Raw genomic sequence first — 24,369 nt, 5'->3', positions numbered from 1 at the left:
ACGCCAGTGCTTGGTTGGGCTTGGTTCCGTGAGCAGTCTAAGTCTTGTGCTGGTAGTTTAGAGCCATGTGTGGAATCACCAAGGCCTAGGATTATTATCTGGACCCTAGGCCACCTCACTGGGTTGTTGGAAGGAGTAAGAGGATTTACATAGAGAATTATCGTAATCGGAAGAATTGTGCCCAATTTTCTTTTGTGAACGAGTTGAAAAAGCCCTTCACAGAACCAAAGAGAGGTGAGTGTGCAGCGTATTGCGTGTTGTTGTCTTGCCTCCCGTCCCAGTCGCACAGCCCTGCTCATGATGCGCATGGGGGGAGGGGGGTGCGAAAGTTGCATCACAATCAGGACAATCAGGACGGCGGTGTTGAATGCAAAGCGTGTAACATAAGGGTGCGTGCAGTCTGGTCAGGGTTGAAGGAGCAGGATGGAGCAGGGTGGGGCAGTGCCCAAGGGGTAAGTGGGTAATGTTTATGAAGGGACTGCTGGGCATGGCACCTTCTACGAAGTCATGGCAAGGGGTAGATTCAGTCTTCTGTTTAAATTCTCGCAAGCCCAACTCCATTCGACCAGTAGCGAAGATTGATAGCGAAAGCGGTGTTGGTTTTGAGTGTCGGCCTGCGGGGCGGAGCAGTGGGTGGGTTGGCACTGAACACGGCGCCCGTGTCTTACACAAAGATCTATTACAGCTGAGCTTGAGGTTGGCGACAACCAGCCCAGATAAGAGGGCGATGCCGAGCCGCAGCTGACTTATCACAAGGAACTATTGCCAAAATTAACCCAATAGACCAGCCAGGTGTGACGTACGAACCAAATGAAACCCGCCTAGTCCCAATTAGGGTGTGCGTGGAGGGTGTGTGGGCGTGAAAGGTGGGCGGCACTGGTGAGGGTGCGTGCCTACCCGCCCATATTTGGCCGTGGCCCAGCCTGCTGCCAGCCCAACTTGCCGGACGGGGCCTCGGTGGGCGGTGCGGGCCTGCACAGCCGAAACACACCTCCCAGCCACCAAATCCATCGGCTCGCGCCTTTCAGAGGTCATGTCTGCCTCCGCATCGCCCGGGAGGTTTGTCTTCGAGGCCTTGCTCGGGCGCGACGGGAGGGGGTGACGCGGAATGAGCGGGGAAGGCACATCTTAGGGGTCATTTCGGTTGAATGTAAGTTACTAGCTTGTTTGAGAGTGAGGTAGTAAATACCCTGTGGGGTATGAGTTTTGAGCTAGGGGAGGAGGCGGCGCGTGGCCAGCGGCTCAAGGGGCACACCGTAGGGCATACCTGTTGACACGAGCCAGCGAAGGAGTCATGTTGGTGTCTCTCCATTCGTGAGGTTGCCAAGGTCACTCGTCATGAAGGTCAAGCTCGTCATGTCCCTCCTGGGTCAATCGCATCACGTGAACCGAGTTGATTATGGCATACTGACCACAGATGTGTGTCAGTTTATAGTTTGGGTCTATTACAAGACGTTAGGTATTATATACACCTTCCTTCTCCAAAGCACAGCGTTGTGTAAGAGGAAGGCGAATAACAGGTTTTACAGCGAGATGTTAGCCTTTGCGGCTTTCTCTAAGGCCAATGTAAGAGCCGGGAGCTTGTATCACCCATGCTCGTGTGTATGTACGAGAGTTATTTGTGGTGTTCACTGGAGTCGGGTGTAGCAGCAGGGGAGGGGAGGGGAGGAGGAGCAGGGAAGAGATAGGAGGGAGGTGCGCGGGAGGGGAGGAGAGCATTTCCGGCTCCCGTGGGAAGCACAGGGCTTGGCTCTCCCCCTTGCGTCATTTTCCTTCCTTTCCACTTAATTGCTTTTTTGCCCCTTTGCAGCTTCGTGGCGCCAACCTTTCCAGGACAAATGTCCGTACTACTTTCGGTCTGATTGGGTCGCTGGTTGTTTCGAAAGCCGTTCGCTTATTTTCTAAGCAATATGGAACTAGTGTTCACTTTCTTGCGGTATATTTTTTCGTGTTATCTTGGACTTTCGATTGTTACTTTATTTTAAGGAGTTTTAGTACTTCATGTTTATTGTGGATTATAATAAAAAATGGCATCTCTGTTATCCAAACTTGGTTTGAGTTGTGATCATTATCCGGAAATTGCCTGATATTACCAATCAGATTGTACAACCTGGGTTAGTTGGATGGCTTCATGGATACAGTGAAAATCATTTGATTTCAGTGTTGATGTCAGGTCGAATAAAGGCATAGCCAATTGGCACACCTTTAGTTGCGAGCAGAGCGGAGGAGATGGAGTGGAGAGGCACTTGTGTGGAAGGAAGGGTGTGGCCGATACCACAGCACACTGCTGTTGCTCCTGGAATATCCTGGAACATGGACGCGAGTCTGACCAAGGTCGTTCCGCGGCCCACCGCAGGACACGACCTGCCACCACGAACGCCGCGGCTCGAGCTGCACTACACAGCGCTGTACCACGTGCACCGCACGCATCAGCACAGTGTTGCGTAACTTGCTCGCTTTTGAACAGAACTACATAGAAAATTAATACGCCAATAAGTAACGATGTTTGAGGATAATTAACGCTTGCACATACGGAAAATGCATTGAAGACATTAGCGACTTCTCACGTGACCTTTCCACGATTAGATTGAATGCACGGATCAAGTAAGCCGAGGGAACTAGCAAATTGCAAGTGAAATAAGGAGGAGGTTTGCATGCGTATTTGGGATCTTAAAAAGACAGCTTCAGAGGCATCAACATCAACATCAACATCAACACCAACACCAACACCAACACCAACACCAACCACCACCACCACCACCACCACCACCACCACCACCACCACCACCACCACCACCACCACCACCACCACCACCACCACCACCACCATCACCACCACCACCACACCACCACCACCACCACCACCACACCACCACCACCACCACACCACCACCACCACCACCACCACCACACCACCACCACCACCACCACCACCACCACCCACCACCACCACCACCATCACCCCACCACCACCACCAACCACCACCACCAACCACCAACCACCACCACCACCATCACCATCACCACCCATCACTATCATCATCATCCAGCAGTAGAATCAAACAACACGAGTTTACCGTTTTGTCCTATTGGTTAATGGCTGGTTGAATGTCCTTGTCGAATTTTCGTATTGGCTGAAATTGATGTCATTGTTCTGTTTTTCCTTTCTTACCGTAGCAGCAGGATGGGATTGAGGTAGCAAGCGTCTCACCTATCACCTGCGTGCGTTGCATGTGTGCGTGCGAGTCATTTTTGGGATTGAGCATGTGGGGGAGGAAGTTTAGCAGAGATAGACAGACAGACAGATAGGGACACAGATACAGATGCAAAAGCAGACACATCCGGACAGATAGACAAACAGAGGCATTCAGGCAGGCAGGCAGGCAGGCAGGCAGGCTGGCAGGCAGGCTGGCAGGCAGGCAGGCAGGCAGGCAGGCAGGCAGACAGACAGATAGACAGAAGACAGATAGACAGAGACAGACAGAGACAGACAGACAGACAGACAGAGACAGACAGACAGACAGATAGACAGAGACAGACACACAGACAGACAGAGAGTGATAAGGCGAGTGACTTAGTGTCACAAGGGCAGACGGGCCTCCCTCGCCATCTGCAAGCGCCACCCGCCAGATGGACGTAAGCGCCTGTGAAGTGGGACTGTTATCGGTCGGGCGCTGGTTCGGGCAGGTCGGAGATGGACCTGGTGTTTGTTAAACTAGCCAGGCGGATGCAACTGGCACTGGTACTCGCCTTGTTGTTGGCAGATGCATGAACGCCAATATGAATTTTAGGAGCTGTTACTCAAGAGTTTTCCAAACGTTCGTTATGCTAACGACGCAGGAGTTTTGAATTTTAATCAGTAATTGAGACACTTGCTGTAGCTAGTTTCCGTCTGGAATACGCGTGCGCGCTCAAACACACACAACCAGACACATGCATTCGACACTCCATCCTTCCTTCCCTTACCTCCTCTCTCGTTCTCCCTCCCCCTCCCCCTCCCTCTTTCCCCTTCACCCTCTCCTTCCCTCTCCCTCTCATCCTCTTTCTCCCTCCCCTCCTTCCTCTCGACCACTCTCCACCTCCTGTCCACTTCGCCCCTCTCCTTTCCTCCCTCTCTCCCTCTCCCTTCTTCACCCTTCTCTCGCGCCGTATCTCTCTCCCTAGGTCAGTCTCCGTCCGGCCTTGCCCCTACCCCCCTCACTCTTCCCTCTTCCCTGTCGCTTCCTGTTGTCTTGGAAGGTAGAATCTGTTCATTAGACCGACCACTGAACATGGGCTCGCCAGTTGGTCCTTCGCGGAATGTATTAATTGCTTTGGTTTACTTTATTTAACTTTCGTATTTTTTTTTACAGGTGAGTTGGGTGATGTCTGTTGGCACGTGAGGCCGGTAAGTAAATCTGTTGAGAGTGAGAGTGAGAGTGTGAGTGGGAGTAAGTGTGAATGTGAGTGTCTGTGTCTGTGCCTATGAGTGGCGCGCGCGCGCGCGCGCGCGCGCGTGTGTGTGTGTGTGTGTGTGTGTGTGTGTGTGTGTGTGTGTGTGTGTGTGTGTGTGTGTGTGTGTGTGTGTGTGTGTGTGTGTGTACACATACATATAAATTTCTTTGTAAGTGCCTTCAATGATTATCAGCTATTGCAGTTTTAATGTAATATTTACAGTAGCCACACCGCCTCATGCACGCACCTTCCCACGTATGCACACACACACACACACACACACACACACACACACACACACACACACACACACACACACACACACACACACACACACACACACACACACACACACACACACACACACACACACACACACACACACACACACACACACGCACACATCCCCCTACGTCTCTCGTGCCCCCCTCCCCCTCCCCCGTGAGGCCGAGAAGTGCGAGGGGCGTACGGCGAGGGCGGCGGCTGCTCTCGCGTGTAAACATCCGGCGAGGTGGCTGTCAGCCTCTCCCTCCCGCGCCCACGCGCCGCCCTCTTCCTGCTCGTCTTCCCTGAGCTCCTTCTGCCTGCCTCCCCCTCATCCCGGCCGTCCTGCATTGTCAGTAGTTGGGACATTTTCTTGCTGCCGGAGTTCTCTTTTTTCTTTTCTCCGTCATGTTTGTTGTTGTTATCGGTTGTTATTTAGGTATTTTCCGTTCCGTTCTTTCGCCCATTTTTCCTTATATTTATCTGCTCCTTTTATACTTTATCGTGCTCATTTTCTCCTTCCTTTCCTATTTTTCCTCTCCGCTCCGTCCCGTGATTTGATTGAGGCCCTAAAATCGCATAATAACCGCGCCCTGCCTCCCCTTGTCCTTGCGTGGCGCGCGGCGTCTTCTCGGCGGGCGGGACATGTACGTCAGGGAGGCATAAGAGGCTATCTGGCCCCCGGATTGATGCTGATTGATGCTATCTGCCCTGACAGAGGCGTTGATTCCGGAGGGAGGTGGCCTCCGCTGGATCGCCAGGAATGTCCGTATCTGAGGCGGAGGAGGAGGCTCGAGGAAATAGAAGATTATGATGCACAGGAGGGGGAGTTATTTTGATTCGTTACTCGCTGCGATCGTACCTAATTGCAGTTGACAATGCGCGATGCATGACATTATGAAGGTCATGTAACTCACGTTTTTGTGATCATGCGGAAGTTACATGCAGTAAGTATATCCCTTGATATAACGCATCTTTGGTGTAGCGTTGTTTTGTGCTAAGTGTGACTTGTGTAACGCAACGTGTCAAATGTGTGTGATACGTAGCTCCCGAGTTTATATATAACGGGTTGTGTCGCGCTGATGGCTGGTCCGCGGTGTCGCAGGCCGCGCTGTTTACATTTCCGAGTTTACCCGGACACACCGTGTTTTCTTTCGGGTCAGTAAAGTGTATGTAAACACGGTTCACTCAGGTGCGTTTGTCGGCAAAAATTCTGCTATTAGAAATCTTTCTGAAAAGGGAAATTGAATGACAAAGACATTGCAGAAGTGAACTGAAATGATTATTTGGTGAATTTGCGAGGGAGGGGGAGGGAGGGCTAATGCAGACAGGGAGAGGGAGAAGGAGAAGGAGAGGGAAAGAGAAGGAGAGGGAGAAGGAGAAGTGGAAGGGGAAATAGAAGGAGAAAGAAAAGGAGAGGGAGAGGGAGAAGTAGCAGGAGAAAGAGAAAGAGAAGGAGAAGGAGAAGAAAAAGGAGTTCTTTGCACCTGATAGGACATACAAAAATAGCTCGAAGACCCGTGGTGTTGTGATCTGGATCCAGTGAGTATCCATTTTTAATTCCGGATTTGAGGCAAGTGCCTATCTATCTTCATTCGTCACCACTATTATCCTTATAATGATTAATCGGCATCAAGAACAGGGTCATCAGCGCCACAAGCGTTATACCGTCACCTGATGTGTCAGAAGAGGCGCCTCGTCAACGGAATTGCTTGGATAAACTGGTCTCGGGGCCAGCTGTTGCCGCGGCCTTGATATGGACTTGTGGGCTTAGGTTGGAGCTGTAAAGGGTTTATTAGTTTATTAGTAGTAGTATCTTGCGTCCCCTCTCAGTAGTGCGATCTTGCGTGCGAAAGGGAGGGAATGCGGATGGGAGAAAACGAAAGTGAAAGGAAAAGATTCCAGCTCGGGCAGAAAGGGAGTGGGAGAAGGGAGAACCACCGACGCAAATTCATCGTTTCTCGGGCATGTTTTTTATGGGTGGGGACTACCTCAATATCTCATAGCGAATGTTATAGAAATTAATGGTTATTTGCTTATAGGCTCGACAAAGGTAATTAAGAGCCAGAGATAGTGACGTGTGCAAAGGCAAGCAGAACAGGTATGGAGAGCACATGCCTGAACTCAGCAGGTGCGACCGAGAGGCAAGCTGAGGAAGACCTAATGGGGCCTAGGTGCGGCCGAATAAGGAGACGGCCATGCCCAAATACGGGTGAAGGTGTGGGCACGTTTCCAGCAGCCCTTCTCGTAGTAGCCGACGTGCCCGCGGCTGTCGCTGTTATGCGGTGTCACGGGGGACGTTGCTACTGCAGAACCAAGCTTAGGAAAACGAGTGCATACAAGTCAGAGTCGCGGAGCCCCAGTCCTGAGGAACAGCTCCAGGACCAGGTGCCTGTTCTCTAGGTTGGTGTCTCCGCGCCGGGTTGCATTGCATCTTTGCGGGCCTTCCTGTCACACGCCGAGTGCAGTGACCAAGCAAAAAGTGCGCCGTAAAGATTGTAGCAACAAGAAACATCCCGTATTATCTGTTACGCACTCCACTGGCGCGCGTATGACGGGGGAACTCGCCTTGCTGTGTCTGTCAACAGAGATGCACCTTGCGTAATGCTGAGGACTCAGTGCATCGCTTGTCTCGGAAGGCCGCGCCGTTGCGGACGTCGAAGGAAAATGCTCGCACGATGATGGATGGAATAAGGACGTGGGAAGGAGGAGTGAATGAGAAAAATTGAGGGAGGGAAGGAGGAGTGAATGAGAAAAATTGGAGGGAGGGAAGGAGGAGTGAATGAGAAAAATTGAGGGAGGGAAGGAGGAGTGAATGAGAAAAATTGAGGGAGGGAAGGAGGAAGGGAGCGGGGGAAATTTGATATTTAGAGATGATTGGAGAGATTGTTGATGGATAGATAGATGTAGATAGAGAAAAATGAGAGATCTGACACTTAGTGATAGTTGAGTAAATATGTAAGTAAAACAGATACATATATGTAAAATGAAATATTCTGGTCGAATATCTATGTAACATACGTTTTATATTTTGTTATTTGTAATCCTTAATCTGATTGGTAATGTCAAGCAGTAGAGTTTCCTTATTACTTGTTTTCATATACCGGATTCGGTTTGTGAGCCAAATTGTCAAGACATGACAGGTTATCGGAAGGAAAGGCCTTGCAGTTCATTTTAGCTTTGGGCAAGGCGGAGGAAATGACGAATACTTCCACGATTCGCATCAGCCTTACGTAAGGACCGATTACGTAATAGGCTTTTGATTTAAAACCAGTTTGCGTCTGTTGTTATGTGGTTGTTTTTACAGTCGGAGTTCGCACTGAGGCTTTAAATGCGCTGCTTTGCAGTGAGCGAAGTAGTTTTACCAAAACACGACTATTAGAAACGGAACACTGTAGACGGACATCAGTGGAGCGAAGCTGGAGAGTCGAATCTGCGCTGCCAGGGAAGCGGACGAAGTAACGCGCGCTCGGGTTCATTAGCGACACTGACACCGCGGCACCACGCTGTAAGCTGAGCCCCGCCGCTCTTGTTTTTTTTCTTCTTCTTCAATTCTTTTTTTCTTCCTTTTTTCCTACTCCATTTCTCCTCGGTTAAGAGAAGCCCTATTTGTTTTCTTTGGTCAGTATTTATTTGTTCAGCGTGGAACTGATGGTGTGGATCCGCGGGGTGAATGACTGTGCCATATGCAGTATTTTGTCCCTTCTTTGTGCGCGTTTGAGATCATACGAAAGGGGGATGGGTAGAAATGAACGCAGCTATTACAGATGATGGATGATTGCTCGGGCGGGCTATAATTAGCGTCCATGCAAAACACGTCTACTTTTAAGCTGAGGATGTCTCTTCAAGTGCTTTCTTCGAAGCCGTGCATTTTTGCGATGGTGCTGCTTCTTCGCAAACCTCGCGTCCCCTCCTGTGCGTCGTGTTGCGAATCTAAGTGACGCCAATTCGCGAATATTAAGCTCTCGGTAAGACAGGCGTGTAAAGTGCAGGTTGGGGAGGTTGAGAGCAGTTCCAAATATGGCGTTGGGAACCGGGCATGTGCTTCTCTCGCTGGCCATTACTGCAAACACCTGAGTTAATCTCCTCCTTGGCTTGTGCTTGCTCACGATCGCCTCCGCGCTGTCACTCCTTCCATGCTTAACTCCGCCCTTTAATTAGAGAAATAATTTCATGGGCGCAGAGGGTAGGGAGTTGATTTTTCGGCAAAGGATGTTGCTTTGATTGCGCAGATGATTACAGGCAAGGAATTGGAGTAAAAGAGGTGGCTGCTGGGAAAGGGATGGATGATGCACGTAATAACGATGACCTCGATGATGACGGAGAGGGTGACTACCGTAAAGTTGGTGATGGTGACCAAGGGGGAAGATGGGGCGGAAGGGGAGGACCAGGGGCGGCCAGGTATATGAGTTTGCAGCCAGGGAAAATGGGGACGTATGTATGTTGTATGCGTACGCTGATGTACTTGTTATACGAGACAGTAGATAGTTGAGAGGCATGAACACGCCGCCATTGTTTGTGGAGTCGGTTCTCTGCAAGACGATCTGCTCCTCCGTCCCCTCCTCCTTGAGCCTGTTACCTCTTCTCCGCAGATGCTCTTCTTAACCTCTCTTCTCCCTCGGCGCTACTGTTCGACCACTTGCCTCCTTGAGGACGTCTCAAACGCTCTCTGTGTCCATCCCCCGAATCGCCTCTTAGGATCTCCACTCATTTGAGCGAATTACGTCACAAGTCTTCGTTACTCAGCGCCCTTTGATCAACTTCGCATCTCGCAGCTAAGGTATCCCCCCTCTATCCCCTGAACCCATGACCCTTGCTCCCTGTCGCATCTTGACCCTGATCTTAGGTGTGAAGGCAGATCCTAGCTAAGGCGCTGGATGATTCATTTGATGTGATAGCCTCCCGCGCCGCCCGGGCAGTGAGTGTCAAAGAGTCCCATTACCTGTTGCACTCGACAGGCTCTCGGTCAGCAACGAGAGCGACAGCGACAGCGGGAGGGGAATCAGTGTTACAGATACAGCAATGTGTCACTATGAGTCGTTAGCCAATCCCTGTGGTGTGTAGCCCGTAAACAATAATAATCACGGACAGGAAGGCAGTAAAGTGCAGCGGGTCAGGGCATAAACGTCAGTGGACGCCTTCCTCGGGTGGTGGACGTCTTCAGAGGAATGTCCTCACTCAGGGAATGTGTTTGAACAGGCTTAGCCGAGGTGACACGAGAAGGCTCCCGGGAGGGGTAGTGGCCGGCCCGCCGCGGCACTCCACTCAACTACTCCTCGCTTTTGTATCGTAGATGTTGTTGTTAAAAAGGACGCTCCTCCTTCGATGATTTAAGGAAGTTGTTAAAGAAACAGCTTTTACAGACTTTGTGGTTTGCGATTGAATAATATATGATTATTGAGTAGGGGTGATGCACTCTCATGTGTTGCATATTCCAGTGCAGAAGCATGTTGTAAACAATGTTTTAAGTCACCATTGAAAAAAGCTGTTGTCTCCAGTCAGACTACATAATTTTCTGAAAACATGATTATCCTCGTGTTCGTGGGGACCCGCCAACGCCGCCTGGAGCGTTATTGAATGGCAGTGGGGAAAAGACAACATTGGCTCTTTCTTCAACCTTCCCGCCCCCCGCCCCACACCCCGGCTTCGCACGCCCCAGCCGACAATGACCTCCATAGTAACTCGTCTGCCTTTATCCTTCTCACGCCCATGTGTCCTCAACACCTGCGCCCACTTGGAGATGTAAATCCGTCTTTTTGGGCCTCGAGTACTTTACACGGCCCATCAAGCGCCCTCACATCCCGAAAGCGGATACTCCATTGTCCGACGTGGGGGCTGGACTTTTTTCGTGTCGCTAATCTCCGGGGTGTTACGTGGTGTGGGAACTGACCTCTGATTGTCTCCTGAAGAGGACTTGGGGCACGGCGTTTGGCCCTGCGAGCATGGTAGGGCAAGAATGCTCGTCGAGGTAGGATTTTCTTTTCCTGCAGTCTGGAACATTTTTCAGTGAGTACATGATGGTATAGAGTGTGTGTGAAGAGTCTTAATATTTTTTCGGCAGCGTAAAGCTTCATTTAGGGTGTTCCCTAGGGCACATATTGGATTGCGAAATGTAATTATATTGGATATTGAAAAATTTCATTGGAAATATCTTGTTTGTGCGTAACGTAGGATCTGGTTCAGGATGTGCCAAGTATTTTCTGTGATGTGCAATGCGTTGCGTGGCAAGCCCTGGTATGTGCCTCATTCCCATGGAAATCTTGAGTCACGTGAGGGCCCTCCGTCCCTAATAGGAACCCCAGACTGTACGGCTTTGTGAATGGGTTTACAAGCACAGAATGCCATGACTGTATACGACGGTGACTGTCAGTTTGTGAATGCTGCGCTGAAAGGAAATAAGCAGAGATGACAAATGCTTTATGGGTTAAGTCACACACACCAACGGCCAATTGACCCAATCATACCTGAGTTTGTAGCGCTCTGTGACGCTGGTCGTCGGTCACCCCTTACTGTATGCTCTTCTTACTTCGCTTGTTTTGGCGTTTGTGCCATCGAATTTGCTCTCTCTCTCTCTCTCTCTCTCTCTCTCTCTCTCTCTCTCTCTCTCTCTCTCTCTCTCTCTCTCTCTCTCTCTCTCTCTCTCTCTCTCTCTCTCTCTCTCTCTCTCTCTCCCCCCCTCCCTCCCTCCCTCCCTCTCTCTCCTCCCTCCCTCCCTCTTTCTCTCCCTCCCTCTTTCTCTCTCCTCCTCCTCTCTCTCTCTCTCTCTCTCTCTCTCTCTCTCCTCTCTCTCTCTCTCTCTCTCTCTCCTCTCTCTCTCTCTCTCTCTCTCTCCCTCTCTCCTCTCTCTCTCCTCTCCTCTCTCCTCTCTCTCTCTCTCTCTCTCTCTCTCTCTCCTCTCTCTCTCTCTCTCTCTCTCCCTCCCTCCCTCCCTCCCTCCCTCCCTCCCTCCACTCTCTCTCTCACTCTCTCTCTCACTCTCTCTCTCACTCTCTCTCTCTCTCACTCACTCTCTCTTTCCTCTCACTCTCTCTCTCTCACTCACTCCCTCCCTCTCCCTCTCTCTCTCTCTCCCTCTCCCTCACTCTCCCTCGTTCTCTCGCTCTCTCCCTCTCTCCCTCTCTCTCTCTCTCTCTTCCCCCTTCCCCTCCCTCCTCCCCCCCCTCTCCTCCCGCCCTCCCTCCCTCCCTCCCTCCCTCTCTTCTCTCTCTCTCCCCTCCTCTCTCTCTCTCCTCCCTCTCTCTCTCTCCCTCCCTCCTTCTCCTCCCTCTCCTCTCCCTCCCTCCCTCCCTCTCTCTTCCTCCCTCTTTCTCTCCCTCCCTCTCTTCTCTCTCCCTCCTCCTCTCTCTCTCCCTCTCCTCTCTCTCTCTCTCTCCCTCCCTCTCTCTCTCTCCTCTCTCTCCTCTCTCTCCTCTCTCTCTCTCTCTCTCTCTCTCTCCCTCTCTCTCTCCCTCCTCTCTCTCCCTCTCTCTCCCTCCCTCTCTCTCTCTCTCTCTCTCTCTCTCTCTCTCTCTCTCTCTCTCTCTCTCTCTCTCTCTCTCTCTCCTCTCTCTCTCCTCTCTCTCCCTCTCTCTCTCCCTCTCTCTCTCATCCTCTCTCTCTCTCCCCCTCCTCACTCACTCTCTCTCTCTCTCTCCTCTCTCTCCTCCTCCCTCCTTCTCCTCTCCTCTCTCTCTCTCTCTCTCCCCTCTTCTCTCTCTCTCTCTTCCTCTCCTCCCTCCTCCTCCTCTCTCCTCCTCCTCCTCCCCCCTCTCCTCCCCTCCTCTCCCCTCCCCTTCCCTCCCCTCCCTCTCCCCCCTCCCTCGTCCTTCTTCTTTGTGCCTTTTTCTCTTTTCTTCTTTCTGCCTTTTCTCCCTCCTTCCCTCTCCCTTCCTCTCTCCTCTCTCCTCCGCTCTTCCTCCTCTCCCTCTCCTCCTCTCCCCTCCTCCCTTCCCTCCTCCCTCCTGTTCCCTCGCTCTCCCTCTCCTCTCCCCTCCCTCTCCCTCCTCTCTCTCTCCCCTCCTTCCCTCCCCCCTCCCCTCTGCCCCCTCCCCTCCAGCTCCAGATGTGTGAAAGGTTCTTAGTGGGACCTTTTTTATACCTGGTTTTCGTTTTTGTTGTGGGAGCGCATTATTCTGGCCGCGGTCCCATGTCCACGTGGGAGGATGACCCTTTGTTCTCGCCCTCGCGCTTGGCATCCTCCGCCTTCCCCGCGCGCAGCCGCACACGGGCGCCCCGAAACCCTCCGCCTGTAGCCCGTCCTCGAGGGTACTTGCTTGTTGAGGCCGAGTCGTCGCTGGCCAGTAAAATTGCGCAAGGATTTTTATGGTATTTTATTTATTCATTAACAAATACTGTTAATGATAATACGAATTCAGTTTGTCCGTTGAATTTCGCTTTGATAAATGTAAGCGCAGGGATGTGATGCTGGTGCGTCCCTCGTGCTTTTATAGAATCTGAGGAAGCGCCATTTTATGAGGCAGTCCAGAGTGCATGAGTGCGGCTCGCCTCAGATACTAGGCTGGATTCCAGAGGGGATGGGAGCACAGGTGCGTGGGCAGCTCAGGCGGCGGCGACGTGGGCGTGGACGGAGCGGCATAGGTTCGGGCGTGGGTGGAAGTGGCGACGGCGAAGGCACCGCAGGGCTGACGGCAGTTGCTGTGGGAGCAACGAGCTTGGAGTAATTTGAGTTAATGGTGTAGATGGTTGCTCTCTCTCTCTCTCTCTCTCTCTCTCTCTCTCTCTCTCTCTCTCTCTCTCTCTCTCTCTCTCTCTCTCTCTCTCTCTCTCTCCTCTCTCTCTCTCTCTCTCTCTCTCTCTCTCTCTCTCTCCCCTCTCTCTCCCTCTCTCTCCCTCTCTCTCCCTCTCTCTCCTCTCTCTCTCTCTCTCTCTCTCTCTCTCTCTCTCTCTCTCTCTCTCTCTCTCTCTCTCTCTGTGTGTGTGTGTGTGTGTGTGTGTGTGTGTGTGTGTGTGTGTGGTGTGTGTGTGTGTGTGTGTGTGTGTGTGTGTGTGTGTGTTACGGAGGTGTGTTAGGATAATCAAATGAGGCAGTGTTATTGTCTCCTGCCGCCCGGCACGTACAAGGACAGGAAGAGACAGATCCCTCATCTCAAGGTTGCGTAAACTTACATGGTCGACTTATTAATAATGTATGGTCCTTCCCCATACAAGGGCCACGACCCATACACGCGTCAAAAATTGCCCGCGACGGGGCCTGGGCAGCCCATCCCTGCCTCGCCGAGGTGCTCCCTCCCGCCAAGCATCGGGGGAGGTAGCGGGAGGTGCTGCTGCTGGGGAAGCCTGCTTGTCCCTACGGCGACGCCGATGCCCAGACAGGGAATCCAGAACGAGGACACTCCACACTTGGTGGAGCCTCGCAGTACTGCGCACCTGTAGATCCGCTGACCATACCTTCATTTTAATTGTTCGCTTCTTTCCTTGGTTCAGGTGGCTCGATGAGGAACCATGCCGTAGGGGCACTCGCCTGACGTCATGCTAATGGCCCCCAAAGGTGGGGGCGGGCGGCGCAGCGCAGGAGCAGGTGGCCGCATCCCGTGGCTCCCCATGACCTTACATAGTACTCTCGATCCTCGCTGTCTCCTTGGCCCCGCCTACCGCCGCTGCACCTGTGCCTCGCACCTGAGAGGCCATGCCACGATGACATTCATATTTATTCAGTTAATAAAAAAGTGGCGTTTTCATATATCCATCTATGCTTCCCTGTACAATGGACAGATGGGACGGAAAGGAGGCCTCCTTTCTCAGGGGCAACTCGGCCCCCCTCCCCCACCCTTCTGTCTTCGCGATAGCATCCACACATGGGCGGAGGGTGGCACGCGGCCTTGGCACCATGTGTCACTAGTAATGTTGTAACATCTCTACTCTGGTTGCACTTCATTACCTCTTTGGTTATTTTTATTTAACGTTTTCATGTTTTGTTATCTTTCTATTAATCGTCATAGTTCGTCCTTTACCCTTGCGCACCTTAACCTGGCTCCCCGTTCCTCTGTTTCTTACCCCTCCTTGGCGACTCTGTTCAGGACCACCTTCCATCCCTCCCGAAATCTCTGTCGTTCGATGAATCCCGCGGTAAATCCCCGCCCGGACGCATTCACGAATCCCCCATCCCGAGCACACCGCCCCACCTGTCACCGTGAGCCGCGGACTGTGCAGCTCATTCACTGATCCATTTCCCTGTCCCTCCCCTCGCGCCACGCCCCTTTGACCCGTGCGTGAAGGGGGCCGGTGTGCGTGTCCCAAGGGTCAGTCCCTTGGCTGAAGGTGATCAGCTCGCTGGCACTTTCTCTTCGCGGGGTCGTGGACATGGCCAGCGCCCTCTTGGAGGGTCCGAAACCTCTAGTGTGTGGCCAGGGTCTCCCAGGCGTGGGCGTGGTGCCATAAACCCGTAGGCGTAACTCAGTAACAGGATATAAGCGGCACAGATTGCGGGTGGGCGCAAAAACAAGCACTTATCTAGTCAGCGACGGTGAGTGAAGTAGAAATAGCTATCTGTGAGTGTGTGTGTGTGTGGGGGGGGGGGGGGGGTGCGTCAGCGTGCGTGTGTAGATTATTTTATATGTATTAGTGAGTATAAGTATCAATAAGGTATACGGTTCATAAATTGTTCCTGTGTTTGTATGGAAGTGTGTGTGTTGTGAGCTGAGGGAATGTCAGCCTCATAAAATGGCTTCTTTATTTATTTATTTTTTTTTTTACTGATACGCTAGAGACAAAATTCCAAAATAATGAAGAGTAAAAGAAAGTAAAAGAAAACTGTAGCTCTATTTTTCACATCGTCATCGCTGTCAGGAGCGAAGCGAATTAGAATATGTATTCGTTAAACAAATAGGAAATGCCCGATACCCTGTGGAAGAATGCGGTCCCCTCGTTGTTGTGAAGGTGTCGTGGAAGAATGGACGGCGGAGACGTGGCAACGTTGCAGGCCTCCAGCTGATTGTTCTTGCAGGCACAGCATCGGCGGTTGCCACAGAGCCTGAGATTAGCGCCCGGCCGAGATGTTCACAGTGTTTTCCCGGCAGATCCTCGGATTGCGAGGGCGCAACGAGGGGCGAAGTGGTCAGCTGGGGGCGAGGAAGTGCGGCTCCGGGACGCCCATACTCGGCCCTGGGACGCAGCTGTGAAAGTTTGACGAGCCGCGCTCGCTCCGACGCTCGTACTACTAAATAAAACGATCACTCGGCGTCGTTGGGGAGGGCATGGGGGCTCAGGGGAGGGGCTTTCTTTGTGCCATTCTGCTACGGGAATAGAAGTTTGGCGTGAGGGAAGATCTACAAATAATTAGTACCCCGGAGCGCTCCGCATTGGAGTTCCCCGTTAAGCAACGGACGCAAATAATCTGAAAGGTCTACTGCGGACACCTTCTCCCTCCCCCCCCTTTCTGGTGTGGCGTGTCTCCCAACTTGACATCGTTCGTAGTCACGTCAGAGAGAGAGAGGCTCGGGCAAGTGCCAAGCGGATGAACGAGATCATTTGCTTGTTTTGTTGTGATTCTCATGTTCTCTTTCTCTTGTTTCAGGTGAGTGATTGTATCAGCGCTGTCGGCAGAGTCCCGTAAGTGACACCAATATCGCCGACTCTGCGTACGCAAGGGGGGAGTGACGGCCTTAGACAAATAGATGCATATGTAGAGGGACAGAAAGGAGGATATCATATTGGTCCTCGACGATGCTGCATGTTTCATCATTCTCACTCACTCACTCACTCACTCACTCACTCACTCACTCACTCACTCACTCACTCAATCACGTACTCACTCACTCACTCAGTCACTCACTCACTCACGCACTCACTCACTCACTCACTCACTCACTCACTCACTCACCCACTCACTCACTTCAACTCACGTCACATCACTCACTCACACTCACTCACTCACTCACTCACTCACGCACTTCACTCACTCACTCACTCACTGCACTCACTCACTCACTCACTCACGCACTCACTCATCACTCACTACACTCACTCACTCACTCACGCACTCACTCACTCACTCACTCACTCACTCACTCACTCACGCACTCACTCACTCAGTCACTCACTCACTCACGCACTCACTCACTCACTCACGCACTCAATCACTCACTCACTCACTCACTCATTCACTCACTCACTCACTCACTAACTCTCTTTGCCCCTCTCCCTCTCCCTCTCCCTCTCCCCTCTCTCTCCCCTCTCTCTCCTCAATCTCTCTCTCTCCTCAATCTCTCTCTCTCCTCAATCTCTCTCTCTCCTCAATCTCTCTCTCTCTCTCTCTCTCCCTCTCTCTCTCTCTCTCTCTCTCTCTCTCTCTCTCTCTCTCTCTCCCTCCTTCCCTCCCTCCCTCCTCCCTTTTCCCTTCCTCCCTCCCCCCTCCCTCTCCCTCTCTCCCTTCCGCCCTCCCTACCTACCTCTCACTCACTCACTCTCTTTTTCCCTTTTTCCCTTTTTCCTTTTTTCTCTTCTTTCCTCTCTTCTTTCGCTTCTCTCTCTCCTCTCTCTCCTCAATCTCCTCAGTCTCCCCTCTCTCCTCAGTCTCCTCTCTCTCCTCTCTCTCCTCAGTCTCCTTTCTCTCTCTCTCTCTCTCTCTCTCTCTCTCTCTCTCTTCTCTCTCTCTTTTTCTCTCTCTCTTTTTCTCTCTCTCTTTCTCTCTCTCTCTTCTCTCTCTCTCTCTCCTCTCTCATCTCTCCTCTCTCTTTCTCTCTTTCTCTCCCTCCCCCTCCCCTCCCCCTACCTACCTACCTACCTACCTACCTACCTATCTACCTCCTTACCTCCTTACCTACCTCTCTCTTTCTTCCCTCTTCCTCTATTGCCTCTTCTCCCTCTGCCTCTCCCTCTCCTTCTCCCTCTTCCTCACCCCTGGTCAGTGCCGCAGATTAGCGACCTCTGCAGGCCCGACTGAGCAGTGGTCCGTTTTTATATCTCATTTTTTTCTTTACATTGTCAACATTTTCTAGTGTCAGTTGCACATGTGAGTGGCCTTCACTCTTATTATTGCTTCGGGATAATCACTGTTCTTCATCGTCACCCACGAAGGATCTCTGACTTCAGTAACATAAATTGCTTCTATTCTGTGACGCAGGGGTGAGGTTTTCCGTATTACATGAATAATCTGGCGGTTTAGGTCATTGCTTTCAGTAGGTGTTTTAACGCGCAGCAAAAAGCCTTGGACGTCTAGGTTCAGCACGGGGGTTTCCAGAACATTCCGACCTCCAGGGAGTACCGAGGCTTTCTTCACAGGGCACTGAGGAGCTGGGGAGGCCATGCATGTAATGTCTTAATTGTCTCTCGTCTCCGCTTTGTCTAGACGCCTACGAGGCACGTCCGTGAGCAAGCCTTTTACTTGGCCAAGCCTTTTACTCCAGCTCTCCCGCAAGAAATCAATGACAGCTACCACACGGACCTGGGAAATTAATCTCTGAGGAGCCAAGATTAATATTCCCAGTTGTTTTATGCTCTTTCTGTGCTGTTTGGTTGGATGGAGTATACGAATGGTTAATAATGATCACTGCTTTTTAGTGGTATGGGTGAAGGTAGATGCAATGCTCAGAGGAAAAATGTTTCGGTTTAAGCACTCCGATCATATTTAGAAGAATAAAAAATGCAAGTGGCAAGTGTTAAGTGATCCCGGGCACCCGCATGCCTCATACGCTGACCTTTTTCAGTCGAAAATTTATTTGTTCGTTCTTTTACACACTCTTTTATTATTTTTTCACTCAAAATTCTTTCTATATGTGGTCATTTAATCTATGGGCAGAATATGGAGGGGTTTTAGGGAGAGAGAGAGAGTGAGAGTGAGAGTGAGAGTGAGAGTGAGAGTGAGAGTGAGAGTGAGAGTGAGAGAGAGAGAGAGAGAGAGAGAGAGAGAGAGAGAGAGAGAGTGAGTGAGTGCGTGCGTGCGTGCGTGCGTGAGTGAGTGAGTGAGTGAGTGAGTGAGAGAGAGAGAGAGAGAGAGAGAGAGAGAGAGAGAGAGAGAGAGAGAGAGGGAGGGAGGAGGAGGAGGAAAGGTGGGTAGGAGAAGGGGGATATGGGCACCGCCCATTGAAACACTCGTGATGTCACACATGTGAGGTAACTAAGGCGAGGTTTCATATAACCACACACGTCACAAACATGCATCTATTTACACATTCATACGTACATATCTATATACGGATACGGATACGATACATACATACACATATATATGTCTAAGGGGTGCGATTTCTGTTGAATACCGGTATTTAGTGGTCAATTGATACGTGGCATCGAGCGGTGAAGCTTCGGTTGAAATGTCGGGCGACAGACAGTTAAAAACTAGTCCCACTCACTGATCCCACTGAAGCCGCAGCAGAAATTGTACCAAATGGCTTAGGCGTCACCTGCAGCCGGCGCAGGGGCTCGTATTCCCGTCGGAATCACAACCGTCTAACGTAACCGCGGGATAACCATGAATAGAACTCGTGCCTCACTCTAGACTTCAAACCAGACTCTTCACCTGGTAGTAGATGGTAGAGGCCCCGCGATGAGAGTGAAGGCGGATCCTCTGGCGCCGAGAACTGAAGAGAGTTGAAGGAAGTTTGGTCTCTTTCCTGTCTGATGACGATGCTGCTACGATGACTGACATGGCGTGGCAACTGGCGAGGCGCGCAACTTCAGGGAGACAGCCGGCGGCCGAGACCCGCTCCTGTGTTGACAGTGCAGCAGCAGAAATGCTCGCAGCATCAGGGATATTCTGCCGTCAGAGCGACCCTGCCTGACTCAAAGGAATGCTATGATGTTCCTGAAGGAAATGTCATTGACTGAGAGTTTCTAACAGGTTGAAAATGAACTGATAAGAAGATATATCAGCTACAGATGTAATCTGCAGTTCTGAGAATCTGCGGCCATGCAGGCTTTCGGTTCTTAGAATTCTACAAAGCTTTAATGACTCTGGTAACATGTACCAAGAAATACTCGCGGAATTAAGTTTTAATAAATTTATATATTATATGTTTATTTGTCTATTCCTCCATTCATTCATTCATTTATTAGTGTATTCTTTATCTATCTATTTTATTTAATTAGTTACTGCAGGTACTCCTTTTTACTCTTCCCTTTTGTATATCAATGCATAGTTTGATTACTTGAATAAAATCTCACAAAAGTATCAGAAAAAATAACGATGTAAAACATCTGAGGAATTCATGTTTTTGTTTCACGACAAAGGTATTATTTGAGGTATAGAAGATCTTATCGTATGAGATATCGAATGCCGAGACCTTTGTAATAATCTCATTGCCGGACACCAACTGCTAGTGTGTCAGCGGACACGCATGTGGAAGCTCATCACACGTTCCGAGATTCGTCTTCCCGCGTTCGCGCGGCTCCTCGCGGCGTGGCTTATCGTTGCCTTGGGCGCCGCGGGCGTGGGCGGCCCAGAGGTACGGCGCCGAGCGCAGAGAAGGTGCGAGTCCTCTCAGATACCTTGAGCAACCGTGGCCTTGCGGCGGGGGGGGGGGGGTTGACCAAGGAAGGCATGCGGGCGCACGAACGCACTTCCGGCCGCTCGGGGCACGGCGAGGGCGGCTTCTTTCTCCGCCTTTTTGTGCATGCTCACCAGAGAGAAGGAGAGCGGAAAGTGGGAGAAAGAAAAAGGAGACAGGGACGCGGAGAGAGGCAGAGAAGACAGAGAGAGGATGTGAGAAGGAGAGAGAGGTGGAGAGGATAGGGATGAGGGTGTCTTTGGAGGAGGGACGGAGATACAGACAGATACGGAGATTATTTGGTTAAAATCGTATTTACCTCTTTATGATACTCCACTTTTAAATACTTTATCATGTTCATACTAGCTAAAAGGGGTTTACCTATAACTTTCTGGAGTTTGTATCATATTTTGTATGTGCGTGTATGTATGTGTGTGCGCGTGCGTGCGCATGTGTATATCTGGCCGGCAAGAATTCCACTCGTCTGTTTAGCGGTTTCCGCTGGTCGTTGCTTGTTTCATGGAGCACCATGTCGAGGAGTAGGAACTTGAGGCTTGAGGACGAGCACTTGGCGGATCCTACTTCCTCGAGAGGCGAGAGGAGGAGGGAGGCGGGTTCACCGGAGCCTTATTGGCATTCTTCGGATGTCAGGGGTGGTGCTGGGAGAATGCCATTGCCCTCTGCATATCGCTCTGGCGAAAGCCTAGTTCCTGACATGAGTACCTACTTGCGTTCTTTATATTTCATGTATGAGTACTTCCAGAAACACGCACTAAAAATTACACTTAACTTAACTCTCGACATGAAATACACACTCACTAACTCACTCACTCACTCACTCACTCACTCACTCACTCACTCACTCACTCACTCACTCACTCACTCACTCACTCACTCACTCACTCACTCACTCACCCACCCACCCACCCACCCACCATATACATATTTATTTATGGTCTGTATCAATCATACATTTATTTGTGACACCTGTTACCCTGCCACTCTGCCGACTCAGCCCACGCCCACCACGCTCATCTCCTGTTATGAAACCCGGCCGCCTGCCTGAATCAGGTGTCACATCCTCATCGGAGTCGAAGCGCTGTCACTGCAAGCGCGAGGGCATCCGTCTGGGCGCGGCGTGGGCAGCTCGCGTCAGGGGCTGTGCTCACGGGCGTAGCGCGGGTTCGTCCGCTGTGCAGTCAGTCGGTTCCTGTAATGTTCGAGGAACGGAGCGGCGAGTTCCGGGAAAATGAGCGTCCCCGCGGGAGGCCGAGGTGTCGGCCAAGAGCAAGGTAGTTCATGAGCGAGCGACGTAAGCAAGCGTGGCTCATAACTCACTCAATGACACTGGTTGTATCTGATGATTGGACTTGTTGCAGCGGGAAGTTACCCGGGTAGTGAGCCCTCGCCACTCCTGGGCGGCTTTGCTCTTATCGGACTTATGTAAGTGTTTCAACCCTTCCGGAATTCAGCTGTGAAGCTTGATCTCCTGGACGCTTCGAGATCGGGCGGGCTGTGATGGGACAGTTGAGTTAAGGGCCGGTCACATTGATTTATTCTGTCCAGGGATCCCTTTACAGAACTGGATGCTTCCCTTGCTGTAAACGGATCCGAGATGAAAATCCCTCCGCAGCGCGAAAACGCCCTGTCGGTATTTCATCCCTGCCTAGAGCTGAAATATATTCCTGAAATAAAAACTATAATATAATTACTGGTAAACTCATTACTGAGTCTTAAAAAATGATTATATATCATGATAAAAACAAACTTAATTATTAGACTCAAAGATATATTGCATCGAACAACTATGTCTCATTAATTGTTTATAGATAATTCTGATAAACATTCATTTGACAAACGAACATAAACATCAAACCACTTCGACACGCCAAAAGCATGGAGCTCTCTTCGGAAGTTATTTACGCCTTGTTGGATAAAGTGAGAGTTAAAGAGCCGCTGTGGAACACCAGTCATAAAGCAGGAATGTGAAAAGACCATTAATGGATGAAATAAGCAATGAATACCCGAGCTACCCATATCAGCTCTCCACAGATATGCATATTTCACTTTTCCTGATCTTGTTATTTTTACCTCACATTCCTAATCTAAAATATAGGTAAATCTTAAATATAGGTAAAGTCTTATTTTAGTAACGGTATGCAGCAGTAAGCCATATCATATTAGGGTCTGAAGGGACTGAATGTAGTGTGACCAATCCCTCTCTGTAGCTGACCAGACTTCGGCGATCCTCTCTGGGGATCCTAGGACAGAATAGACTAGTGGGACCTTCGCTTTACGACCGGGGTGAAAGAAATGTTGAATAAGTGGGTATTGGTCGAAGGTTTGACCAAACTAATGAGGATCTCGTGGGACGTTGTGGTGGCAAGACTTACTTCAATACTTTGGCATTTTTATGATTTACAGAATCGCTTTCAATTCCATTTAAAGTTTGTGTGTTTTACAATATTTACGTAAAACTGAATATTTCCAGTTAAGAAATAATGATATAATGTTGGGCTGACTCGACTTCCATAATAGAAGCGGATGCCATTAGTTCATCCTTTATAAGAATACTCCAGATGATGTCATACCCTGTAGTCCCAGGCTCACGAACTCAAGTCTTGTCTGGGAATGACTACACTAATTGCACGGCACCATGTTGTTTACAAAACAGGGTGCCTTTAGTTGCCTTTGACATTTGGAACGAGTTGAGCGGGAGACAGGGGCGCCGAGGGCGAGCCGCTGGCCGAAGTAAAAAGTTCGTGGAAAGTGGGCCCGAGATGATCGCGTTGCGGCCGAGGAGCCCCGCCGCCTGAGGGTTCGCGGCTAAAAAGATTTGCACATTAGGGCTGTGCTTCCTAAGTGAGGCCCGCATGCCGGGGAGTGCGGCTAATGGGAAAGAATGCACACTTAGAGATGGGTGAAGCATATCTAGAAAGGTTTTAGCAAAGGAGAGGGTCTGTTGAGACGGTGTGCAACAAGAGGCTGACAGGGGAAAACTGCTTCATGCTAAAGAGACTACTAATTTAAATTACTCAGCGGTTACAGCAGGACCTATAATCCGAAGACGGATTCACGTGCTTTGAGGCGGCATTTTGATAGGAGCGGATCGAACTGCAAGCATCAGTATACCAGATTTCCATTGCCAAAATGCAATGTACCCATGGTTAGGAAGGAAGAATTCGCTCGAAGATGTCAATCTTAGTCACGGCTTAACACTTTCTTTATAATTTTATTTTTTGTGTAATGTATAGACATGTATAAATGCTCTCAAAAAAGACATTTGCAATGGACCAGTTAATATTTATTGCTTCCCGCTTTGTATACTGATGTATGTGCAGATTTAGAAAATAATTATTTATGTAGGTAATGTATAGACAACAGTAATCATAGTAATTACTCTGTATCCAGAGTATACCCTTCACAGCGAATATGAATGTTCATTTGATAAAATAGTCAAGAACATATCTAAATAACAATAAAAACAGTGAGGACCATCTCTCTCTTCCGTTACGTTTGCGTCTGTGTTTCCTTGCGCTCGCGTACGTGCCGAGACTGGGTTTGTAGTTGTAAGCGTAGGAGCAAGGTAGAGTGGAGCGACCTGGCAAACTGGCAGCGTGAGGGCCATTGATTGTCCACCTTGGCACTGTGCCCGACCCATCTCCAGAGTCAGGTTACTAGTTTCCTTCTGTGTCGCCGCCACCCCCTATCCTTAAGGGATCCCTCAAGGCTCCGCTGCTCTTGTCCCGCCGAGGGAAGGCTCCTTTGATCTCAGGCTGCCTCAGGAAGCAGGATTGATCTGTTTTGTCGGATGGAGATGGACACCTGGAGCCCTTGTTTGGTAATTTATGGAAGAAATAAAAGGTACATATGCGTGCATAAACGCAATTCCACAGATTTTGTGTAGGTATATATATATATATATATATATATATATATATATATATATATATATATATATATATATATATATATATGTTATATATATGTGTGTGTGTGTGTGTGTGTGTGTGTGTGTGTGTGTGTGTGTGTGTGTGTGTGTGTGTGTGTGTGTGTGTGTGTGTGTGTGTGTGTGTGTGTGTGTGTTGTGTGTGTTGTGTGTTTGTATGTGTATGTTCTTTGTATGTTTTGTGTGTGATGTAATCTCTATGTTGTTTTATAGACATTGGGTGTAAATATCTCTTAATCGTTGTTTATGATCGCTATGGAATTTTTCTATAGACTCGTATCTCTTGTCAGATGCGAACAC

Source organism: Penaeus monodon, chromosome 5 (assembly GCF_015228065.2).
Source record: "Penaeus monodon isolate SGIC_2016 chromosome 5, NSTDA_Pmon_1, whole genome shotgun sequence".
Taxonomy (NCBI): Eukaryota; Metazoa; Arthropoda; class Malacostraca; order Decapoda; family Penaeidae; genus Penaeus; species Penaeus monodon.
The sequence above is the reverse complement of the archived record's forward strand: the minus strand, read 5'-3'. Positions refer to the sequence as shown.